We start from the raw sequence: 23,298 nt of genomic DNA, 5'->3' as shown, positions 1-23,298 counted from the left end.
TAGCTATTAAAACATGATAAAAAACACCAGGCTAAATGTTTGTTGACTTGTTTGTGAACAATGCCATCTCAACTTTTGTTGAAAAAGATGAGATTTCAAAAGCAAGAAATGTTTAGAGCCTGGTCTGTAAACCTTTGACTTTGAAAACTGTCTAAATGATACATACTGGTTTTTAGAAGTGCAATCTAAATGGCCTTATTGACTTTCTTCCTGCAAAATTCTAAAATTCAGAAACTGTATAAGTGAGGGTTAGTTGAGAAATTGGGGTCTTCTTGCTAAATAAAATCCTATCAGTCCACATGGACTTGTGTTTATGCTTATTTGAATTCTTAGAAGTTATAGTAATAGAACATGTGGGAAATTTCTTTTCATTTTATTACTTACTTTGTTTTAAAATCATTTAAGCCATATAGGTTTGAAAAGAGAATCCAGTGTTTCTTTCAAAAAAAAAATATATATATATATATATAGAAGGTGTAAGTTGGTGTTATGAGGGCTATGTAATCCTAAGATTGATGGATAAGTGTTCTCCTTTTGTCCCTATATAAAACTGTTTTTCCTTATAACTTAGTTTCTCTCTAGATGACCTGGTTGACCATTTTTTTAAATATGCATAATTAGACCTCATTAAGTAGGAAAATGACTATGAAACAAGTAAAGTCCTACTAGATTGCAATTTTGACCATCTTTACTTATAAAAATCTGAAGAGATGTGAACTTGTGTATTCTGTCTTTGTGCAACTTGTATGTGTTCATTTTTAGTATATCTTTTTAACCTTAGACTAAAGACCATGCACCTCTGAGCTCTTTTCTCTGGATTTTCTGTAAACTGATATAACTTTATGTAAACTGACTGATTATGTGAACAAAAAATGGAAACTTCTTGTCTTGAAATCTGCTCTCATACCATACTGTGTTCATTGAAATGTTGTATGGGATCATTTTTTATCCATTTGGAATAGAACTTGTTTTGGAAATAGTTGTTTATCTTAGTTAACAGTTTTACACTTTTCTGGACTTGTATTTGAAAACTGAGATTTCTATTAGCTAGGCATAGCCTTTGAAGACTAAAAGCTGTAGAAAGAGGACCTATGTTAAGCTTAGAGTTCTAAAACTGTGATTATATGCTTTTGTAACTTGCAGTTTGCTTGTCTTCTTTTTTCCTAAACTTTTAAAAGTTCAAAGTTAAGTAAGGCCTATTTTCTGTTTCGTGATTGCTTCTATAGGATCCTGGTTAATGGTTGTCCTGCCACTTAGAATAAATTATAGGATTTCGAGCAGTGCCCTTGTTTTACCTGTTTTGGTCACACTCCCAAACTTGATGATGTTTTGAATGAATTAGGAAGATGGATTTGTTCTGCTTTTTTTTTTTTTGAAGTAGTAGTCTGTGCTTGGGGGTTGTTTATGTATTTCTGTGAATCTTTTGTTGGTTTCAAGACCAAGGTTGGAAATTTGATGTGTTCTGATATGAAAGTATCCTTTAAAAATTGTGCTGACCATAAAAAAAAAGATTCTTTGTTAAAACCTAGAAATATGTCCTGTGTGATTTTGTGTTGCCTTGTCTATTTTGAACTAGGAGAGATCTAACCCTGTGCTCGTCGAGTTCATGTTGAATCCATCTTCATAATCTGAGGTTGTTGCTTTCAATATATGTCATATGAACTTGAAAAAATGGCTTCCAAACTCTTTTTTAAAACTGGTATGTTGAAGACTTTTTTTTTTCTTTCTAAAAGCTTTTTTTTTTTTTTGACTTTGGATGTGATAAGCTTTATTAGTTCTAAGAATCTCTGAAATGGACTTTAACTTCCTTGTTCTAGACTCTGTGACTTTAAAAGACTTGGAAGAGGAATTTATTATTTTATGGCTACTATGTGTTTGTCTTGTACAGTGATTTTCCCTTTTGAACCCTGTTAGCTATTTTAAATCTAAAAATGACTCCTTTGAACTTGCCTAGTTGGATTATGAGACTGTTAAGTTGGATATTTGTTTAAAGTAAGGGCCTAAAAAACTTGTAACTTATCTTGAGAATCTAGATGTCTGATCATTGTGTGATTGTTGATCCTGCTCTTTCTGGGAACTTGATAAGAGGAATAAGAAATAGGAGGTGTAAGAAAGTTGTTACCTTGACTTGCAACTGGAATAATGGGATCTAGGGGTGGCTGGCATGTTGGTAGTTCTGACTTGTTGGTGACTTATAGATCATTGTCCTGCCTCATATTAGCTACTTGTTTGTAATGTTCATGTTTGTTTGTCACCTGTGACTTGTATTTTATACTTGTATTGCTTACAGTTGGCTTGGTTCTCTTTGCCTAATGTGATCACCTAATAGACTAAGTGTAGGGATTCTAAACTAGGACTAAAACTGCCTTAAAGGACTGAGTGTGATACTTGCTTTTGTGATACACTTCCCTCCTGTCATTTGCTTATGAAATCTGAGATTGCCTCATATGAATTCTTATTCCCTATTTGCTTGTTTTGAAATTGAGCCATGTCTGATACCCTGTTGAAAGACCTAAGATAGTATTATGTCCCTCCTTTAATATCTTTGGAAAATCCTGAATTACTAAGTGCTTTGTTTGAACTTCTCTCTTTGACCATGTTTGGGCTCAACTGTACTTGATGAACCTGCATATTTGTCCATTTGGTATTTAAACTTGCTTAAAGCTAAAACTAGCCTGAACTGACTTAGAACCTTGTTGTTTGATTCTGTAACCTGCTTAAGTGAGAAATATGGCTAAAAAATGACGTCTAGAAACTGATCTAGCTCCCTCTTGGTTCAAAATGAACTCTTTAGCTAGGATAATCTCTTATCTTGCCTTGTATTGTCCATTGATTCTGTTAAAAGCTAAGTAGGGCCTAGTGTTGTGTGTTGTTGATCACTTGTGCATCACCCTTGTCCTGACTAACCTGATTGCTCTGTATTTGCCATCTACTCATTGCTGTCATTTGCTCCTATGTCATCTTGACACTCATATGACCCTATATCTTAAGTCACATTGCTTAGACCTATTGGGATGTCTGTAACACTTAGTTATTGTTTTTCTTCATTTTTTTTTAATTGCTTGAGTCGTGTCTTTAGCTACTTGTTCTTACGGATGTCTTTAGAGCTTCTAGTTTGAGTCAAAGGATTCTTTGAAGTCCTTCTGATATTGATTAAGATCACTAAATAGCATTAGTGAAAATCTGGAAATTTGTTTACCTTTAAAACCAACTAAAAGTCTAGCATCAAGCTTAAAATTGAAATGCTTGGAAGCTTTGGTGTAGTTGTATCCCTAGGAATAAAATTTGATTAGGTAAGAGAAGTGTATATCAAGTATATGGAGGGTGTGCAACAATGTTTCGCTCTCCCATGTGTGTATATTTGAGGAATATCTTGTGTATAACATGGTTCTCACACTTAGTTGGAAATCTGGGAAAGTTGCAGTTTGGGCCTTAGGTTTTGGGCCGCATCCCTTTTGGTCCTTTAGACCTCCTTACGTGTTCCTGCACTCAGCTTTTGGGCTTTGTCTTAGGCCTTTCTTTTATGATATTGTTTACAGCTTTTGGTTATTAATGTGGGCTTGGCCCAAGTCGATGTAATTAATTTTTTGGCTCTGTAATTTATTTAGCTCTTAGCTATGTTGAGTAGCATACTAATATTGTGCATACCCGTTCGTATTCTTGTCCACCCAAACCCGTTGGTAGGCCCAACGGGGCCTACTAACGTATCTAGATCGAGTCAACCTTTCTCTTGGAGCAAAATGGAGCATACATTGGATTTAAGGTGAACCCGTTTGCATAAATACTTTCCTTTTGGGCTTGGTCGGCCCAAACTCTTTATCTCCATTTATTACGTACTTTGAATATTTATTTGCACAATTATTGTGTCAATTGGAGCCCTTATGAGATTGTCGTATTTTAAAGTCGCCAAAATGAATTTACTACAAATCTAAGACTAATTTTGAGGCATTAATGCAAACTTGGGAGTAATTTGGATAAGAGGATTAAAACCGCCGATTTTTTGTGAAATTAAGGACTGATTTGATCATTCATGAAACCCGTGAACTTATGACATATGGACTGATTTGGACTAATGTTTAGAACTTCTGGGACTAATTATAACTATTTAGACTTAGACTAAAAAATAAAACTTGGCTAAAACTTGACAAAAAAAAAGAATAAAATGGACTATATATGTAGAATACGATTAATATATAGGCTATAATAGTATACTTAAAAAAAATCTTAAAATTATTTTTTCTAAAAACTATTTTCTATACTTAAAAAATATTTTTTCAAAACTATTTTGGGTGGACTTATGTAGAGTCCTACTTAGGTTAAGAGCCTTCGGGTATTAGCCTACGTGTTTTAGTCCGACACCCCAAACACCCAATTTTGGGCAAAATTTTACCACTTTCGTTTCTTGAAATATGATATATCTTGCATGAATGACCAAATTTTTCGTTGTGGAAATATAAGCCGAAACGATTTTTCACTATAAACAATTCGTATCTACAAAGACATACTATTAGAACCTGTAGGTCAACCGTATTTTATAGATCCTTAATACCGGGGTGTCTAATACCTTCTCCGAGGGATCACCTAAACCCTTACCCATACTTTGGTTAGATTAGGATTCTTTTAAAATTTAACCGTTTTGAATGAACCCTTTTCGAACTAGTTTTTCCTAATTTCCTAAAAATTAGGTGGTGACTCTAAAATAAAGTTCATTTAGATCACCATCCACGTAGAAGTATATTTTTTCCCTTTTCCCGGTACGATTGACAACCGTACTTCCCCGGGATACTTTCCTTTTTTAAATGAGGCAAGTGCAAATACAAAACGAAAAAAATAGAACCGCTACAGGCACTGGCTGCAGATGGAGCGGGTCCTGATGACATGTTCTTAAAGAATTTTCTGCCTCCACCTACCTCATGACTGAAGTTACCTGCAGACTTAGCTCTTTTACTGATTTCCCTCTCGTTCTCTTTCTGAAATGCTTCTTCTTCCTTCATTCGGTCCTCATTGCCTTGCACAAAAGCAACCATCTTAGCAATGGTCATGTTGTTATTCTGAGCAGCCATATTTGCATCACCGTGCAAATTAGATTTGAGTCCAAGCACAAATCTCCTAACTACGGCCCTCATATCGGGAACCATATGGGGAGCATGCTTGGCCAACGAAACGAACTTGTGATAATAGTCTTGGACTGTCATGTTATTCTGCCTTAGTCTCTTGAACTTAATAGCCTTTGATTCCTTGACCTCAACTGGCATGAAATGGTCAAGAAAAGCATCTGCAAACACATCCCAAGTAGCAGGAAGTGCATCTTCCCCTCGGGATTGTTCCCATGACTCATACCAAATATGGGCCACATCCTGTAACTGAAAAGCACCAAACTCCGCTGCTTCTATCTCAGTAGCATACATAATGCAGAACACCTTTTGCAGCCCATCTATATAGTTCTGTGGATCTCCTCTACCTTAGTCTCAGTGAACACTGGAGGTTTCATCTGCAAGAATTCCTGAGTCCTGGAACTAGTAGATCCTACACTAGCACTGACGCTAGGATCCATTTCCTGGCGTTGAGCTTGATTAGTAAATATTTGGGTGAGCAACTGGATAGCTCCTCTGACATCCATATCTGAAGCACTAGGAGGTGTAGCTGTTGGGGCTGTTGGGTCTGAAGCAGCTGTTTGAGTTTGAACATCTTCTTCCTGAGCTGCATCAACCCTTTGGCTGGTAGCTGAAGTCCTCTTAGTGTACTTTATTTTCAGAGCCATTTTCTGAAATACGCAATTCGCACGAGCTAGAAGAATTCCTGAAAGTACTACTCTAACTGCACGATCTCGAGTATGAAAAAAGTGAGACAATCCTGAATGTCTTGGTGGTCAACTGTTTATATGTGTGGGGCCCACACACATATAAAGGTGACCCCACTAGACACGCTTTCATAGACTCCCTAAGATACTTGAACCTATGCTCTGATACGAAGCTTTGTCATGCCCCGAACCATGGCCTGGGCATAACACGCACTACAAGAAAAGAGATATTTGGCAAAAAAAAAGTTGTTGCAAAAAGTACTTTTGGCAACAAAAAAAAAATTGTTGCATAAACATTTTCCAACGGCTGTTATTGCAATGACGTGTAACAACTTTTTTTTTGTTGCCAAAAGTACTTTTTGCAACAATAATCAATACTATGGCAACAAAATTAAATTGTTTGGCAACAAAAAAGTTCATTGGCCAACAAATAAAGCTAAGTTGTTGCCAAATATTAAATTTTTTGTTGTCATTTCTATACTTTCTTGTAGTGATGACACTCGATGCCTGACTGCATATGACCGAGCAAACCACATGGCTTGCTGAATCGACATGGGCATGAACTGATGGGGAATAAACTATGAACATGCATAATTTATGTAAAGCGTGGGACCATAAATCGTAAGTCTGAAAATATCATAATATCATAATGTAGAATAGTCTAAATAAACATAATAACAATGAGCCAAAATGACTAGACGACTTTGAATATCTAACATACCATAACTGACTAGGCTATGAAACCTCTAACATGAGTCTGAATAGCTAAACATGATTGCTAGGACAAGGCCCCCAGCAAAACTTAACTACAAAACTATCATAAAAGTAAATAATGACAAAACCCCAAAGAAGATGGGGCTCACCAACAGCTGATACGTGCAATGTCCTACTGAGCAGATGCGTCTTCCTGTCAGTACGTACCTGCATCGTGAAATGTAGGCCCCCAGGTAATAGAAAAGGGACATCAGCACATTGAATGTACTGGTATGTAAAGCAACTGAATGAAATAAACATGGAACAGGAAATAACATGATAAGAATTGAAACAGAAACTGTAACCTGGTCATGGACATGAATACATATGAGTAAAAATATCTGTGGGAGAGAATTAATGTAATCGACATGAAACCACCACGTTAGTATGTGGCGTCTGATCTCTGCCCGATCAACTGAGTCATCTTGTACTTTGCGGGGGTACAAGACATGAACATGACATGAATGGATCCAAATCCCTTAATGGGTACAATATGAAGGAATCGTCCTAACTGGGCGGAGCGATCCTTATCCTATACTGGCAAACGTAGTTTCATGTATAAAACCTTCTCGGTAATCTGTGCAACTCCTAAAAATACGAACGTGATATAGTTGGCTAAGAAGCCCATGAATTTCATAAAATGACTTGTATTATAACATGAATATAGTTATATAATATACTTGTATGAAAACGTGTAGACATGTAGGATGTTCATGAAATTAACCATAATATTTCATAACTTGTATTTAAGAACCCATGGTTTTCATGGATTACAGATAGATTCTCAATAACCAAAAAGGAGTATTAAAAAAACAATACCGAATTATCTGTACAATCATGGTATTTCATAGTAAATGAGCTAAGGGTTATCATGAACATGGCCAGAACTTTAGTTTTGGTGTAACTTCATACTTTCATGGAAGAAAGTGGCGTGTGGAAGAACAAAGATATTCCCACACGTAGATAGAAACTCTACATAACTGTAAATGCTCCAAAACTTGTAATAGAATTCCAAAAGCTTGAACTTTGAACCTTGAGATGGGTTTTCTTGAAAACCCTAGGTTAAGAATAGTGGAACTCGCTTAGGAATTGATTATACTATGATAGAATCGCCTGAAAATACGTGGAAGAGACTTACCTTGATGTAGGAGATGGTTGGGAAGAGAAATCCTTCATGTTAGGGCTTGGGATTTGTGAAAATTGATTTTCTAGAATGAAGTGTTGTATTTATATTGTTTGCTATCGGGGTGCACTTTGACGGTCCATCAAAATTCGATGGCTCGTCCAGTTGCTTTAACGGTCTGAATCAGATTTTTGACGGTGCTTCATTGACGGTCCATTGACGTGTTGACGGTCCGTCGATTCGACCATACTGTCAGCAGTTTGAGAGAGTCTAGAGAGTTGCAAAATGAGGTTCAAGGGACGGTGCATTTTGATTGTCCGTCGACCAATCGACGGTCTATCCCTCTGGCCGTCGAATGTCACCTGAAGAACTGCGTCTAGGTTTTTTACTTAAACTCCCCTTTTTGGCTTCCGGGATCCCTGAGTCAAAGACGTGGCTCAGTTTAAAGGTACGAGGTGTTACAGTGGAAGACAACACTAGTCAAGAAGGAGACAAAATTGAAACATAAAATGCCTTTTAGTTTCTTGGTGAAGATGAGCAAGGTACAGATGGGATAAAAGAAGATGATGTGAACAACCCTGCAAAAGAAAAGGAAATACAACAGCAAGTCAATATTGAAGACAACCAAAAGGTTGAGAGCAACATCAAAGAAGCCAATAGCAGCAGTAGCAATAAGGGGAGAGGAGATACCAAAAATAAGGAGATAAGTTCAGATACATCAAATGTTGAGCAAAAAAGTGGGAATAACTCAGAAGTGCAATCCAATCATATCAAAGGAAAGAGGGATGAATAAAGTAAAAGCACCAACAAAGAGATACTATCCAACAAGTCTAACACCAATAGTCCAATCAAATTTAATGAAGGGAAGGAGCTAAGTCCATCCAAAAGTATCACGGCCTCAACAAGAACACAAAGCCATAGTAGTACAAATCAGTCCAAAGAAGGAGAGGAAATACACAAGTCTAGCAACGAAAGCAGTCAGCAAGAGAAGTATGCAGATGCTGAAATTATGCAAGCTGATGATCTCAATCATGAGGAAAATATAGATGAAGATAAAGAAGAATACACAAACAAAGATTAGTTTTCACAAATAGAAATAGTGGAACAAGGTGAATCAGGTTCATGAGAAAGAGCAACAAATGCAGGTTGATCAAATAGCAGTTCATGTAAGTGATGAAAAGCATCATATTGCAGAGGACAATAGGTGCAATTTAAAGCAGGGACAAATAGAACCTACAGGGATAGGTACTAAGGACTTGGTCATAACGACATCAGGGTTAAAAGATCTGGATGTACATAATTTGGAGTAGAATGTAAAGGCAATGGCTAGAGCAGGAGATATATAACCCAAGCTTTTAGAGAAAGGCTTAGGAAGAGGTATGAAAAAAAGTGTAAGAGATCCAAGCTTACCCCCCGGTAGTGGTGTTCAAACTAGAAGAACTCTCAACAAATCTAATACTCAATGATGAATGCTCTTATCTAGAATATTAGATCTGTTGATACTATGGAAGCCTTTACTAGGTTGACTCAAATGCAGAACAAATTTCATTTTGGTTTTGTGGGACTGATCAACCATTTTAGGAAGTTGACAAACTTAAAACATATAGGAGAAGGATATGTCTTCAGCATGCAGTGGCTAATTGTTCAAGGAAAGTCTGGGCATTTGTAGACGCTATGTTTGAAATTCAAGTGTTGGTGGATCATGTGCAGCATCTTAGCATTCACCTAAAGATTGTGGGCACTCAGGAAGAGATGGTAATCACTTTAATATATGCTAAATGTACTCAAAGATAGAGAATGGAATTCTGGGAATCTTTAAAGGACATGGCTACAGCAATGCAATATCCATGGCAGATAGGAGGGGATTTAAACACTATTGTAACAGATTCTGAGAAGTATGGGGACTACCAGTTACAATTAATGAACTCCTAGATTTTAGAGCTTGTATTCAAAATTGTGGAGTAGTGGATTTGGGCTTCAAGGGAAGCACTTATACTTGGTGGAATGAGCAAAGTGGAGAAGATTGTATCTTTAAGACACTAGACTGGTGTTTGGGAAATCAGGAATTGCAGAATAAATATCCTGGGATTGAAATCACTCACTTAATTAGAACAGGGTCTGATCATGCTCCTCTATTGATTACATGTTCTGGGAATAATGAACCAATCCAGAAACCTTTTAAATTTCTAAATTTCTAGGTTAAGCAGGACTCTTTTTTAGAAACAGTAAAAGATTTGTGGACAGTGGACTTCATGGTAAACCCTTTCACTCTTTTTCATCATAAACCAAAAGAAAGTAAAATCTGGTTTGACACAATGGAGTAAAGAGACTTTTGGCAACATTTTGAAGGTGATGGAAACCTTGGAAGATGTGATCAAAGTATAAGAAGAGCACTTTGAATTACAACCAACTCCAGCTAACAGGGAGAATTTGCACAGAGTTCAGGCAGATTCAAATAGGTTCCTACATTTGGAGAAAGAATTTTGGAAGCAAAAGCTGGGATGCGATGGTTTCAACATGAGGACAGAAACACAAGATTTTTCCATGCTTATGTATAGGGAAGAAGAAAGAGATTACAGATAAAAAGGATACAAGATCAAGAAGACAATTGGCTTGAAGAAAAAATTAATATTGTGGAAGAGGCAATCAGATTTTCTAAAGATGTCACGCCCCGAGACATAGTCTAGGCGCGACACGGCACTCGGTGCCTGGCTGTCTATGACCGAGCGAACCCATGGCTGTTGAACCTAACAGTTGCATCATGGAAGCATGCAAGATATAACACGAAGCAAGAGAATGCTCTAACTCAAATATAATAATGAATGCAGAAAGAAATGTTGTGAGCCAAAACCAACATAACTGACTAAAGTTTGAGTCTATAAAACCTATATGATCAAAATACTGAAAGAATAACTAGGTCAGGACAAGACCCTTGACATGCCTCAAATACTAATGAACTAACTAATACTCTAAAAACTCATAATAGACGGGAACCCCTAGATGAGAGGGTCTCACCAACTAGCTAATTTACTCAAAGCGCTGGAAGCTAAGCGGCTGTTGTATCCTCCTGAAAATCAGATTCTGTACCGTGAAGGGCAGGACTATGCATAAGGACGTTAGTACATTTGAATTGTACAAGTATGGTAAGCAACTGAATCAATAATAAGGGATATGAACAATGAAGCATAATGAAACTGAATGCTCATATCATGAGCTGATCTGTATAGAAACCATCTGTGCAAATATCATGTAACTATGGCCTCAAGTCCAATAAATAATGAGATCTCAAAGTTATGGCCTCATGCCCAAAATAATTACATATGCATATGAATCTTAACTATGGCCTTAGGTTATGAAAATCAAGAACTGGGTTATGAAAATCAAGAACTAGGGCAAAATCATGAACTGGCTGGATTTCTGAGAATTATGATAATTAAGGTATGAGGATGATTAAACAATGTTCCTCATGTAGATAGTATGCTTAACATACTTGGAATTGCTCTCAAACTTGAATAATAATCCGGTCTTAGAAAAAGAGTTCCAAGGTTTTGCTCTTTATGCTCTTTAATTGGGTTTTCTTGAAAACCCTATGTTAAGAACATGGTTTCATGATTAGATTAAGAGCATATATGATAGAATTGATTTGGAAGATTTTGGAATGACTTACCTTATTGTTTTGGATTGTTGGGAGAAGAACACTTCGTTTCTAGGGCTTGGAATTATGAAAAACAAAATAAAATCACTGAAGGCTGGTATTTATAGGTTCTGGTGCGGGCTGGGAAATACGAGCCAAAATACGGTCCGTAAACTGATTTATAGTACGTAAACCTGGACCATATTTCAACATGCTTCAAACAGAAATATTGCTTTAAGTTTCCTTCTTAAATACGATCCCACTTTACGAGCAGTATTTCAAAATACGGTCCGTATTTAACAATATATATTCCACAAGACAATTTCCAGAATGCACAGTGATTTGGGGTATCACTTTATGACTTGAAATACGGGTCGTATACTAGTTTACGGTCCGTATTCTTGGGCGTAAATCCCCATCTGACAGCTGAAGAGAAATTTTCAATTCTCACATTCTTTATCTGGTTTTCTAAGTCTAGAATTATGGTAAAAGCTTAAGTTAAAGTTTGAGGTGTCACAATATCTCCCCCATGGGATCATTTGTCCTCGAATGATGGATTTTAGTCAAAAGGGATGGCTGAGACATGTGCACATTAACTGATATGAGCACATGAAAACTGAACTGAAAGGGACTAGACTGAATTATCTGTTGAACTGAGTAACTATTAAACTGACTGTCTAACATGCTGAATACTGATAATGAAAACTATAAAATGAAGGATCTGAGAGGGGAAGTACATACCTTCACCGGTTTCTGCTGATTCTTCAAAGAGATAGGGATATCTGGACTTCATGTCTTTTTCGGCTTCCCATGTAGCCTCTTCAACTTTCTGACTTCTCCACAAGACCTTTACTAAGGGTACCTCTTTATTTCTCAATTTGCGAACCTGACGATCAAGGATTTTCACTGGGACTTCTTCGTAAGTCAAACTATCATTGACTGCTATGTCATCATTCGGGATAACCAAGGAGGGGTCTCCCACACACTTGCTCAACATGGACGCATGAAATACTGGGTGTACAGCAGCCAAGTCTTATGGCAATTCAAGCTCATAAGCTACTAAACCAACCTTTCGCAGAATTCTGTATGGTCCAATATAGCGGGGACTAAGTTTCCCCTTCTTACCAAACCTCATGACACCCTTCACAGGCGAGACTTTGAGAAATACCCAATCATTAACTTCAAACACGAAATCTCTCTATCTCACATCTGTGTAAGACTTCTGGAGACTCTGAGCCGTCTTCAAATGCTCTTGAATTAACTTGACCTTTTCCATAGCCTGATAGACCAAATCTGGTCCCAACAACTCTGTTTCACCAACTTCGAACCAACCAATCGGTGATCTACACTCCGCCCATAAAGAGCTTCAAACGGTGCCATCCTGATACTAGCATGGTAACTGTTGTTGTAAGAAAACTCAATAAGAGGTAGGTGATCATCCCTATTACCTTTGAAATCAAGGACACATGCCCTTAACATATCCTCAAGGGTCTGAATGGTGCGCTCTTCCAGGCCATCTATCTGAGGGTGAAAAGCTGTACTGAGGTTAACCTTTGAACCCAATCCTTTCTGAAAGGATTTCCAAAATTTTGCTATGAATTGAGCACCACGATCTGAAATAATGGACACTGGAGTCTCATGAAGTCTGACAACTTCGCCAAGATACAACTTGGCATAGTCCTCCGCTGCATCTGTGGTCTTAACTGGTAAGAAGTGCGCTAACTTCGTAAGTCTGTCCACAATCACCCAAATTGAATCATACCTCCTAGCTGAATGAGGTAAACCTGCTACGAAATCCATATTTATCATCTCCCACTTCCAAACAGGAATATCAATATTCTGAGCCAAGCCACCAGGCCTCTGGTGTTCGGCTTTCACTTGCTGTCAATTTGGACACTTAGCCACAAAATCTGCTACATTCGTCTTCATGTCATTCCACCAATAAATCTTCTTAAGATCGTGATACATCTTTGTGGAACCTGGGTAAATGGAATACCTGGAATGGTGAGCTTCAGACATAATTCTCTCTCTGAGCCCATCTACATTTGGAACACATAATCTGCCTCGATATCTCAAGGTTCCGTCAACTCCCCCTTGTTCGAAAGTCGTCGTCTTATGCTTGTGAATCCCCTCTTTCAGCTGCAACAAGTAGGGATCTTTATATTGTTTCTCTTTAACTTCAACGACTAAGGAGGAAAGGGCTCTATTCTGAACAACCACACCGCCACCCTCAGAGTCCAATAGTCAAACCCTAAGACTGGCCAAACGGTGTACTTCCTTGGTCATAATTTTCTTATCTGCATCAACATGAGCTAAACTTCCCATGGAACGCCGACTGAGAGCATCGGCTACAACATTCGCCTTTTCTGTATGATAGAGAATATCCGCGTCATAGTCCTTGAGCAATTCGAGCCATCTCCTCTGCCTAAGATTCAACTCCCTTTGCTTGAAAATATACTGCAGGCTTTTATGATATGTGAAAATATCAACATGCACTCCATACAAATAATGACGCCATATTTTAAGTGCAAAAACTACAGCCGCCAACTCTAGGTCATGGGTCGGATAATTCTTCTTGTGAACCTTGAGCTGACGAAATGCATAAGCTACAACCTTACTATGCTGCATTAAGACACAACCAATACCCACGCCCGAAGCATCACAATAAACTACGAACCCCTCGGTCCCTTCCGGTAAGGTTAAAATAGGAACTGATGTCAACCTTGTTTTCAACTCCTCGAAACTGCGCTCACAAGAATCTGACCGCTGAAACCTAGACTTCTTCTGAGTCAACATAGTCAATGGAGCTGAGATGGAGTAAAATCCCTCCACGAGACGCCTGTAGTAACCAGCCAGACCTAAGAAACTACGAATATCTGAAACAGAGGTAGGTCTGGGCCAACCCTTGACAACCTCAATCTTGGTGTTATCAACTCGAATACCCTCTCCGGAAATAACATGGCCTAAGAACGCCATAGGCCTGAGCCAAAATTCACACTTGGAAAATTTTGCGAATAGCTCAGGGTCCTTAAGTGTCTGCAATACTACTCTGAGGTATTGAGCATGATCTGACTCGCTGCAGGAGTATACTAAAATAACGTTGATGAAGACAATCACGAAGAGATCGAGATACGGCTTAAACACTCAATTCAAAAAATCCATGAAGGCTGCTGGCGCATTCGTCAACTCGAAAGACATGACACAAAACTCATAGTGTCCATATCTGGTCTTGAAAGCTGTCTTAGGAGTATCTTTTTCCTTGACCTTAAGTTGATGGTAACCAAATCTAAGGTCTATCTTAGAATAAAACTGGGCACCCTGAAGTTAGTCAAATAATTCATCTATTCTAGGAAGGGGATATTTGTTCTTGATAGTGACTTTGTTAAGTTGGTGATAGTCTATACACATACGCATGGAACTATCTTTCTTTCGCATGAATAGGACTGGTGCGCCCCATGGAGAAACACTGAGGAGGATGAATCCCTTATCTAGGAGGTCTTTTAACTGAGCGTTAAGTTCTTTGAGTTCTGCTGGAGCCATTCTATATGGCGGAATAGAGATAGGCTTAGTGCCAGGGAGTAGATCAATTCCGAACTCTATTTCCCTATCAGGAGGGATTCCTGGAAGATCCTCTAGAAAGACTTCTGAAAACTCACAGACTACTGGAACTGACTGAAGAGTCGGGGTATGGGTATCTACATCCCTAACCTGGACTAGATGATAGATATAGCCCTTGGAAATCATCTTTCAGACCTTCAGATTAGAGATAAACTAACCTCTGGGCGCTACTGAATCACCAGACCAAACTAAGGCTGGCTCATTTGGGAATTCAAATTGATTGTTTTGGTCTGACAACAAACTGACGCATAACAAGAATATAGCCAATCCATCCCCATGATCACATCAAAGTCTACCATCTCTAACTCGTGAAGGTCTACTATTGTCAACTTATGGTACACTCTCACCGGACAACCCCTATACACATATCAGGCTAGAATTGCCTCACCAATAGGGTTAGACACTTCAAAAGGTTTGGAAAATGGTTCTGGCTTGATTCCAAACTTTTTAATAATAAAAGGGGTTACATAAGAAAGGGTGGATCCTGGTCCATAAGTGCAAAAACATCCTAACTGAAAATAGTGATAGCACCTGTGATAACATCGGTACGACCCTCAGCATCATGTCGAGCACCTAAAGCATACAAGTAGTTTGGACAACCACTTGCATTCCCTGATCTCGCTGGGGCTCTACCTGACTGAGCCTGCGTGTTCATGTTTGCAACCGAATTGGTGGACTGAGTTATGGTCCCACCTGCACCCTGCTTAGCAAATGGACAATCTCTCAAAAAGTGACCTGACTGGCCACATCCAAAGCAACCATCCATGTCCAAACGACATGTCCCGGAATGTCTTTTCCCACAAGTATTACAAACTGGGTGGAAACCATGACTGCTCGAATTTCCTTTAGATTGTCAGCCTGATGCTCGAAAGCTTCCTCTCTTCTCCTCTCTGAACTTAGGAACTGGAGCACTGGCTGATGAAGGAACGGGTCCCGATGATCTGTTGTTGAAGAATTTTATGTTCTTTCCACTATTCCCGCTGAACTTCCCGGTTGACTTAACCCTCTTGTTAAACTCTTTGTCTTTCTCTTTCTGCACAGCTTCCTCCTCTTTGAGCCTCGTTTCATTTCCTTGCGTAAATGCCAATATCTTGGTCATAGCCATACCTCCATTCTGGGCTACAATATTCGCCCCATCATATAAGTGAGAATCAAGACCAGTGACAAACCTCTTTACTCTGGCCCTCATGTTAGGAACAAGCTCAGTAGCATATTTTGCCAGACTCATAAACTCTAAGTAGTAATCTTGAACATTCCTCCCATTCTATTTGAGCTTCAAGAACTATTAAGCTCTGGCTTCTCGGACTTCAATAGGCCTAAAATGGTCCAGAAAATCCCCTACGAACTCATCCCATGTGGCATCAGAAGCATCATTACCTCGGGATAATTCCTAAGTCACGTACCAGGCATCTGCTACTCCTTGCAACTGGTGAGCTCCAAACGTAGCTTCTTCTGTCTCCATCACAGTCATCATTCTATAAATCTTCTGAAGACCATCAATGAAATCTTGAGGGTCCTCTTCCTTCTTTGTCCCCAAGAAGACTGGGCCTCATTCTCAAGAAATCTTTAGCCCTGGAGGATTCTCCATGACTTCCAGAATTAGATCCCGCTTCCTGACGCTGGGCCTGAGCAGCTACTAACTGTGTGAGCATTGCAATAGCACCCCCAACATCCGAATTAGTTGTTCCAGTCTGAGGAGCCGGAATCTCTGTCGGCGCTGGAGCAGTAGGAGTAGTCTCTGGCGTAGGCATCTGATCAGAATTGGCTCGGATAGCCTCGCTACGAGCAGCGTTGGAAGCTGCCCTTAAACGGTTGGTAGTCTTTCTCTTTGGAGCCATAATCGTCTGATATTACGTAAACACAAAAATTAGGAAGACATCCTGAAGTTATAGCTCTAGTTGCAAGATCTAGAGTACAAAGAAGTGAGACTTCCTTAATATGTCCTGGTGGTCAGCTATTTATATGCATGCGACCGTCATACATATTGTTGACACCCAATTTTGTCCCGCCTCTCCTCCGAAATACCTATTTACGCTTCTAATATTTTTGGAAAATAAAAAAAATATATATTATATTTTACTATAATTATTAGCCTCTTATCAATACCGGCGCTTCATTATTCTATTACAGTTACTAGCTATCATCATCATCACTTATTATTATTATTATTATTATTACTATTATTATTATTATTATCATTATTATTATAATTCACAATTTTTATCATTTCGGCATTTTACCAGCTTACGCACACGCATCGCATTTATCTTTGCATAATTAAATAATAGTGTTTATTTACTGTGGATTTTCGAAATATTATTGCACGACTATTACGACGCCATTTTTTATCTGAGCACCAATAATTGCATATTTTTATTTTTTAACACAAATTATTTAAATAGGTCTTTATTTAAATGTAGTAGCCCAATCAACTCATACTATTTTCGGACCAATTCAGAACCAGTCTACATTTTTATTTACCCGACATCATTTTAATTTACCAGCCCAAATAATTAACCAACATTTTTGGACCAGCCCACTCTTTCAATTTTTTGCCCAGTCCATATTTTAGCCAAACCAGCCCATTTTTTTAAAAAACCGACCCGGAAGCCCAATTCTCGTCCAAATAAGGGTTTCCTTCTGATTCTTCCTCTACTCTCCGCCGCACTTCCCCTTCGTTCCCCCCTTCTCTCTTCTTTCCTCTCTCTTCTCTCCTCCACCTGCCCACTGCCACCCCACTGCTCCTCTCTCCCACGCCTCCACCATGCCCTGCCACCCCCACGCGTCTGTCACCCCACTTCCCTCTGTCCCCACGCTCCTCTCTCTCTTCTTCACACGAAAACCCTAACAATCCCCTATAAATAATCGTTTACCAGTCGTTGAAAGGAGGAGGATTTTTGGGATTGGAAAAACCCCCCCAAGAACCCGGATGATTTTTTTTCAGTTCATGAAATTCCACAAGAACAGATTTTTTTTTTATTCATGAAATTCCCCAAGAACTAAGTTCTCAGTCGCAAAAAATCCCTTGAAAAATTGAGTCCTTTAGCCTGAAAAATTCCATAGAAATTGAAAGCTTTCGTTTCGTCGATAAAAATCCCTTAAGCAAAAATTTAATTTTATCAGTCTTGTTATTTCTGGGTATTGAGTTAAAAGTGTTCGAGCAGATATCGAAACCCCCGCACCCCATTTCACTGCACTTGCAAAAGGTCAGCAATTTCCTCTTTTCTTGAAAGTTCACTTTTATTTTCGATGTGATGTTTGTACGAGTTAGCTTTCTATGTCGACACGCATTTGTTTCGGTTTCAGTATTAGTTAAGGATTAAGTATCGTCAGGTGTTTGGTTTGGCATGTTGAAGTTCGTTAACATAATTATGTTGTTCGGTAGTTTAAACTGGGATTGCATATGTTAAAGTTGGTTGTGTTTAGTTATGTTCTCCTTATTTGCTAAGTTCAATCATGCTTAAGAGTATTTAATTCCTGCTTATTTGGTAGCTTAGGTCCTGTTTAGTCGATATTCAAGTATGTTGAGTAATCAATTCGATCGACGTTATGCCTACTTCAACCTCTGTTTTGTATTATCTGTTTCCATATGCTTTACATTTTGTTGGTTTAGGTAATGTGATAATATTGGTAGATATTATTCCAGTTCTGCTTAGATTAGTTTTGTTTAGTTTGAGTTTAGTATGCTTTACTCTTTGGTGGATAATTTGATCTTCAGTATATCGTTTGAATGATACCTGTCTATTGCTGCTTTAACATGTCTGTGTATTGGTTTAAGTCAAAACAAGAGTCATTAGTGATCCAGGGTATCTAATGAATGAGTCCATTTTGTTTAAGTAGGTTAGTTACATTCTGCTTAATTTAGTTGTATCGAAAAGAGAATTATGCATGCTGGTTTGGTTGGTTCTTATTCCTCACTGGTTGTTTATCTGATTAGTCGCGACTAGTTGCTCTGCACCATGAATCATGTTAAAAATGTGTTTTAATTTGAATTAGGCAGTCGCCATTTGACTAAGCATATGTTAGTTTAAGTTAGGTATTGACCTGTGTCCTGTTGCCATTGTTGTAATCCCAATCTAGTCCAGTTGTTAGCATATGAGGGACTCCAACGTGATTTAGTCTATGGTTCATTGATAAATTACAAGTTGGTTAAAATAAGTAAAGAATTTCTATCCAATACAGGCCTGTTAGACTATCACTGGATTTACTTGTTGTCTAGCCATAAGTCAATCTGAGCTGTAGGCTCGTTAATTTAATCACCATGAGTCATGTGCAAAGCCTTCAAATCTACCTAAGTGTCAATGGGTTTAGTAGTATGCTCTTGGGTTTCCCTCTGTTGGATTTGAACCTATTCTTCATCATTGCATATAGCGGTTATTCTTTGAATGTCGCATGAACATGCTAAATGCATATTTTTCCTTCCAAATGTCCTGGATAAATTTAAAACTTTGGTATTTGGCAGTCTATTATTTGAAACCACCTCTCTTTGCTTCTGTGTGAAAAATGCTATTTTCCATTTTTTGCTTGATAGTAGAATAAAGAAGCAGAACTGATGGAGTAAAAATCTGGCTGGCAACGCGTAATTTGTTCTTGTATTATTAGCGCTTAGCATGATATATGAATTTGTGATTTGTGTAAAGTTAAAAGAGGCCATTTGTGATTTCAGTTGAATGGAATCATAAGTTACTGGCAGTGGTGATAGTTTGTTATAGTCATCAGTGTTTAGCTTCGAAATAGAAAAGGGAGAACTAGAAAATATGCCCGAGTATTATAAGCATCCTTCCTGAGTTCAACAGGTGTTTTATACGTCGCAAATATGCCATGTTTAGGCTTGATATATGTTGTACGTTGCCAATATACTTAATCTATATTCCGAGCATCTTCCACGTGGATAAATATGTATTAGCAGGTCCTGTGCGTAGTCTATATTATCATTTGTTGCTGTTTAAATTATGTGCGTTGTTGCAAGTATATTTCCGTGGGTTATGCATATTTACGTAATTACTGGTATACCTCTATTTAAAACAGTTATGAACGTGTATACATGAAGTACAATTAATTATACATAGTATATACACAATCTGCTGATTTGTTTTGAGTTTACATTTTTACGTTTAACCTTATCCATTGATAATATACTAATCCTCTTCCTTTCATTTTATGCATGACCATCGCATACGAGTCCGAGGGACTCGTCTTCATCCGCATTCGGTGTTGGGCTAAAACCCAACAAAATCTCCCTCGCATCAGCTCTGTCCGCAGCAAATAAAAAATTCTGGGCTAAAAGCCCAACAGCAGCAGCAGCAGTCCCTCAAAAGTGGGTTAGCCCATTTGATATCATTGGCCCTTTCATTTTATTTTGTGCACATTAATTTGTATTTGCAACTAACGTTTTTTTTTTTTTAGTTTAGATAAATCCTAATGAATTAGTAGGATTAGTTTAGGAATGGGTAGTTAGTTTAAGGAAAAGAACTAAAGAATATTTTGTAAACATCTTTTAAGGTCATTCAAATTATGCATACTTTTAGCCGAATGTAGTTAATAAAACATAATTTTGTTTACACTTCTAAAAAGCAAAGTCAATTAGTACCTCATCGTTTAGTTTGTTTCAAGTATTTATTAAAACATTGCACAAACCCGCGTTTTCTTCTATTTATATATTTTATGCAAATCTTATTTTAAATAGCATTATTATCTAAAGTCTTTGCAACATTTATAAGTTTATTTTAAATGGCATTTGAAGTTCTTTTTATGAAAATCATTATATTTTCTATAAATCTCATTCTAAATAGCATTTTTATTTAAAGTCTTAGCAACTTTTATAAGTCTTAATCTCAATAACATTTACAACCTATTTTTTCTTAAGAGTTAATCATTATATTTAATCTAAATTAATTAACCTAAGCTTGGTCGGATAACCGTAAGTTAACGGATTCTAAAGGATGCCTAACCCCTTCCCTTTAGGATAATATAGAGCCCTTACCTAGAATCACATTGGTTAAGCAGACTATTAACGGAGGTTTAGTTTTAACTTTACCTTAGTTAACATCTAGGTGTCCTAATTCACCGTTAAATTAATTAGGTGGCGACTCCTTAAATAAAACAAATAGGAGTCACCAAAATGTTGTACTCTAATTTCAACCCGGTTAAAATGGGGTATAACAACTTGGCGACTCCGCTGGGGACTTTAGGCTCTAACCATAACAGACTTAGGTTAATAGTTAATTTGTAAAATATCTTGTTTGTTTTCTTTTTATCTTCATTATTGCTTTTCCCTTATATGCTTTTGGGTGTTTGTATTTTATTCCTTATGTAAATTTTTCTATGTAATATGTATGTTATTGCTTTCCTTAAATTGGCATTCCGCTCATACTTCTTCCACTCCTGGAAAATTCACACAAATTCACACACTTAAAGCGGTTTCGCGGTTCGCGGCCGTGCACTACTAAATTACCCCTTTAGTTGGATCGATCTTGTGGATTTAGTCGATCGGCGGTGCAGTCGACGGCCACGGACTTTCCACTCCCAAGTTGTCCGCTTGGGGGAGCCTTGTGTCATAGGAAAACCACTCTTAGTCTACCTAGGTAGAGCTAAAACCAAAACCTAGTAAGGACATGCATCATTTTAAACCTAGGAGGCTTAATACCCTTGGTGTATTAAGTTCATTAGTCAACCTTACCAAATGTCCAAATGAGTCTATGACTCTAAGTGACACTATTCACTATCTATATGCATTATTTGAAGGACAAATATGTGGAATATGTGGACCTAGTACTCTATAGATAAATATTTCAGGAAAAACTGACATTTTGTTGCAGGTTGTCGTGGAGCATCCAATTAATGCCGGAGTGTTGAAAACAACTAAAGGAAATCAGTGGAGATGAAGTATTAGATATCTTAGATTAACTTTGAATTGTATTATTAATTGACATGTAATAAATTTTTATTATTCTTGTAAATTAGTTTTAGGAAGAGTTATGGAATGATACATAAAAAACATGTTTGTCCTTCAAATGTTCGTTAGGCCTACCACTGGCATAAAGAGGTCCCTTGCATTATAGAACGCGATGTATTATGTGCAATAATGTGTTTATGTGCAATAACATGTCCTTACCGTATACTGACTCGTTTTTCTTTTTCTTTCTTATTTTATCTTTTTTCTTTCAAACTTATTTTTAAAAAAAGAAGGTTGACTTGTGCTAAAGGGGAACTGGCGGAGCATCCATATTTCACACGGTCTAGAGCCAAGAAATCAGACTCTGACTCATCACTAATCACCTGGTTAACTAAAAAGACTCGTTCTAAAATGGAGAAAAGTTTGATCAATGCAACCACTTCATCTGAGCCATCTCTTAGTTTACCGATCACAAGTGATCCCACATCCTCTAATGAACCAGAAACACATTTGGAGATCATTGCTCATCTGTAGCGACGAGTTGCTGAATTAAGTCACATGGTACTTCAAAATCGGTCATTTTCTCAAACTCCGCCACATATGACTCCATCTCATGGGGTTCGTTAGACTTTGCCTATGCCACCTCCATTCCCAAATTTGGATGAACTTAACCAAGAAAACTATTTTACCACTTCTCAACCAGCTCATTCCAAACCCATTGCCCACCTAGTTACTCAAAATGCTCCTCTTTTGTTTACAGCCGCCTCTTCAAAGGCTCAGTTCATACCGCTGACACATGATGTTACCAATGCGCATCAAGTTCCGCCGGTATATACTTATACCACAGCTCCACCCATGACACAAACCCAAGGACAATGTCGCACAGATGTTGATCATTATGTCGAAGTCGAGAATGAGGCAAGGGCAGTTAATGATGAAATGATAAATAGAAAGCTCAAAAGTTTGAAAGATGCCATGAGGAGTTTGTATGGACTTGGTAGTAACCAAAGCGTGAGGTATGAGGAATTATGTGCATTTCCGGAAGTAGAATTGCCGCCAGGTTACAAGATTCCAAAATTTGAGAAGTTTGACGGGTCGGGAAACCCTTTCTTCCATTTGAAGGTATATTGCGAAAAGTTGATTGGTGTGGGGAAGAACGAAGGGATAAGAGTCAAACTATTTAATCAGAGTTTGAGTGGAAAAGCTTTGGAATGGTATTCCAAACAAGATACAACCAAATGGCGTACTTGGGATGACTTGGAAAATGCTTTTGTGGATCATGACAAGTTTCATGTTGAGATCGCTCCTGACAGAATCTCAATTACAAAGTTAAAGAAGAAGTTAACCGAATCATTCCGAGAATATGCCATACGGTGGAGGGAAGAAGCATCTAGGGTGCACCCGCCCATGGAGGAAACAGAAATGGTTACTTTCTTCATTCAGGCACTAGAACCAGAGTACTATGAACGTTTGGT

This window comes from Lycium barbarum, chromosome 10 (genome assembly GCF_019175385.1).
Source record: "Lycium barbarum isolate Lr01 chromosome 10, ASM1917538v2, whole genome shotgun sequence".
Lineage (NCBI taxonomy): Eukaryota > Viridiplantae > Streptophyta > Magnoliopsida > Solanales > Solanaceae > Lycium > Lycium barbarum.
This window is presented reverse-complemented; position numbering follows the sequence as displayed.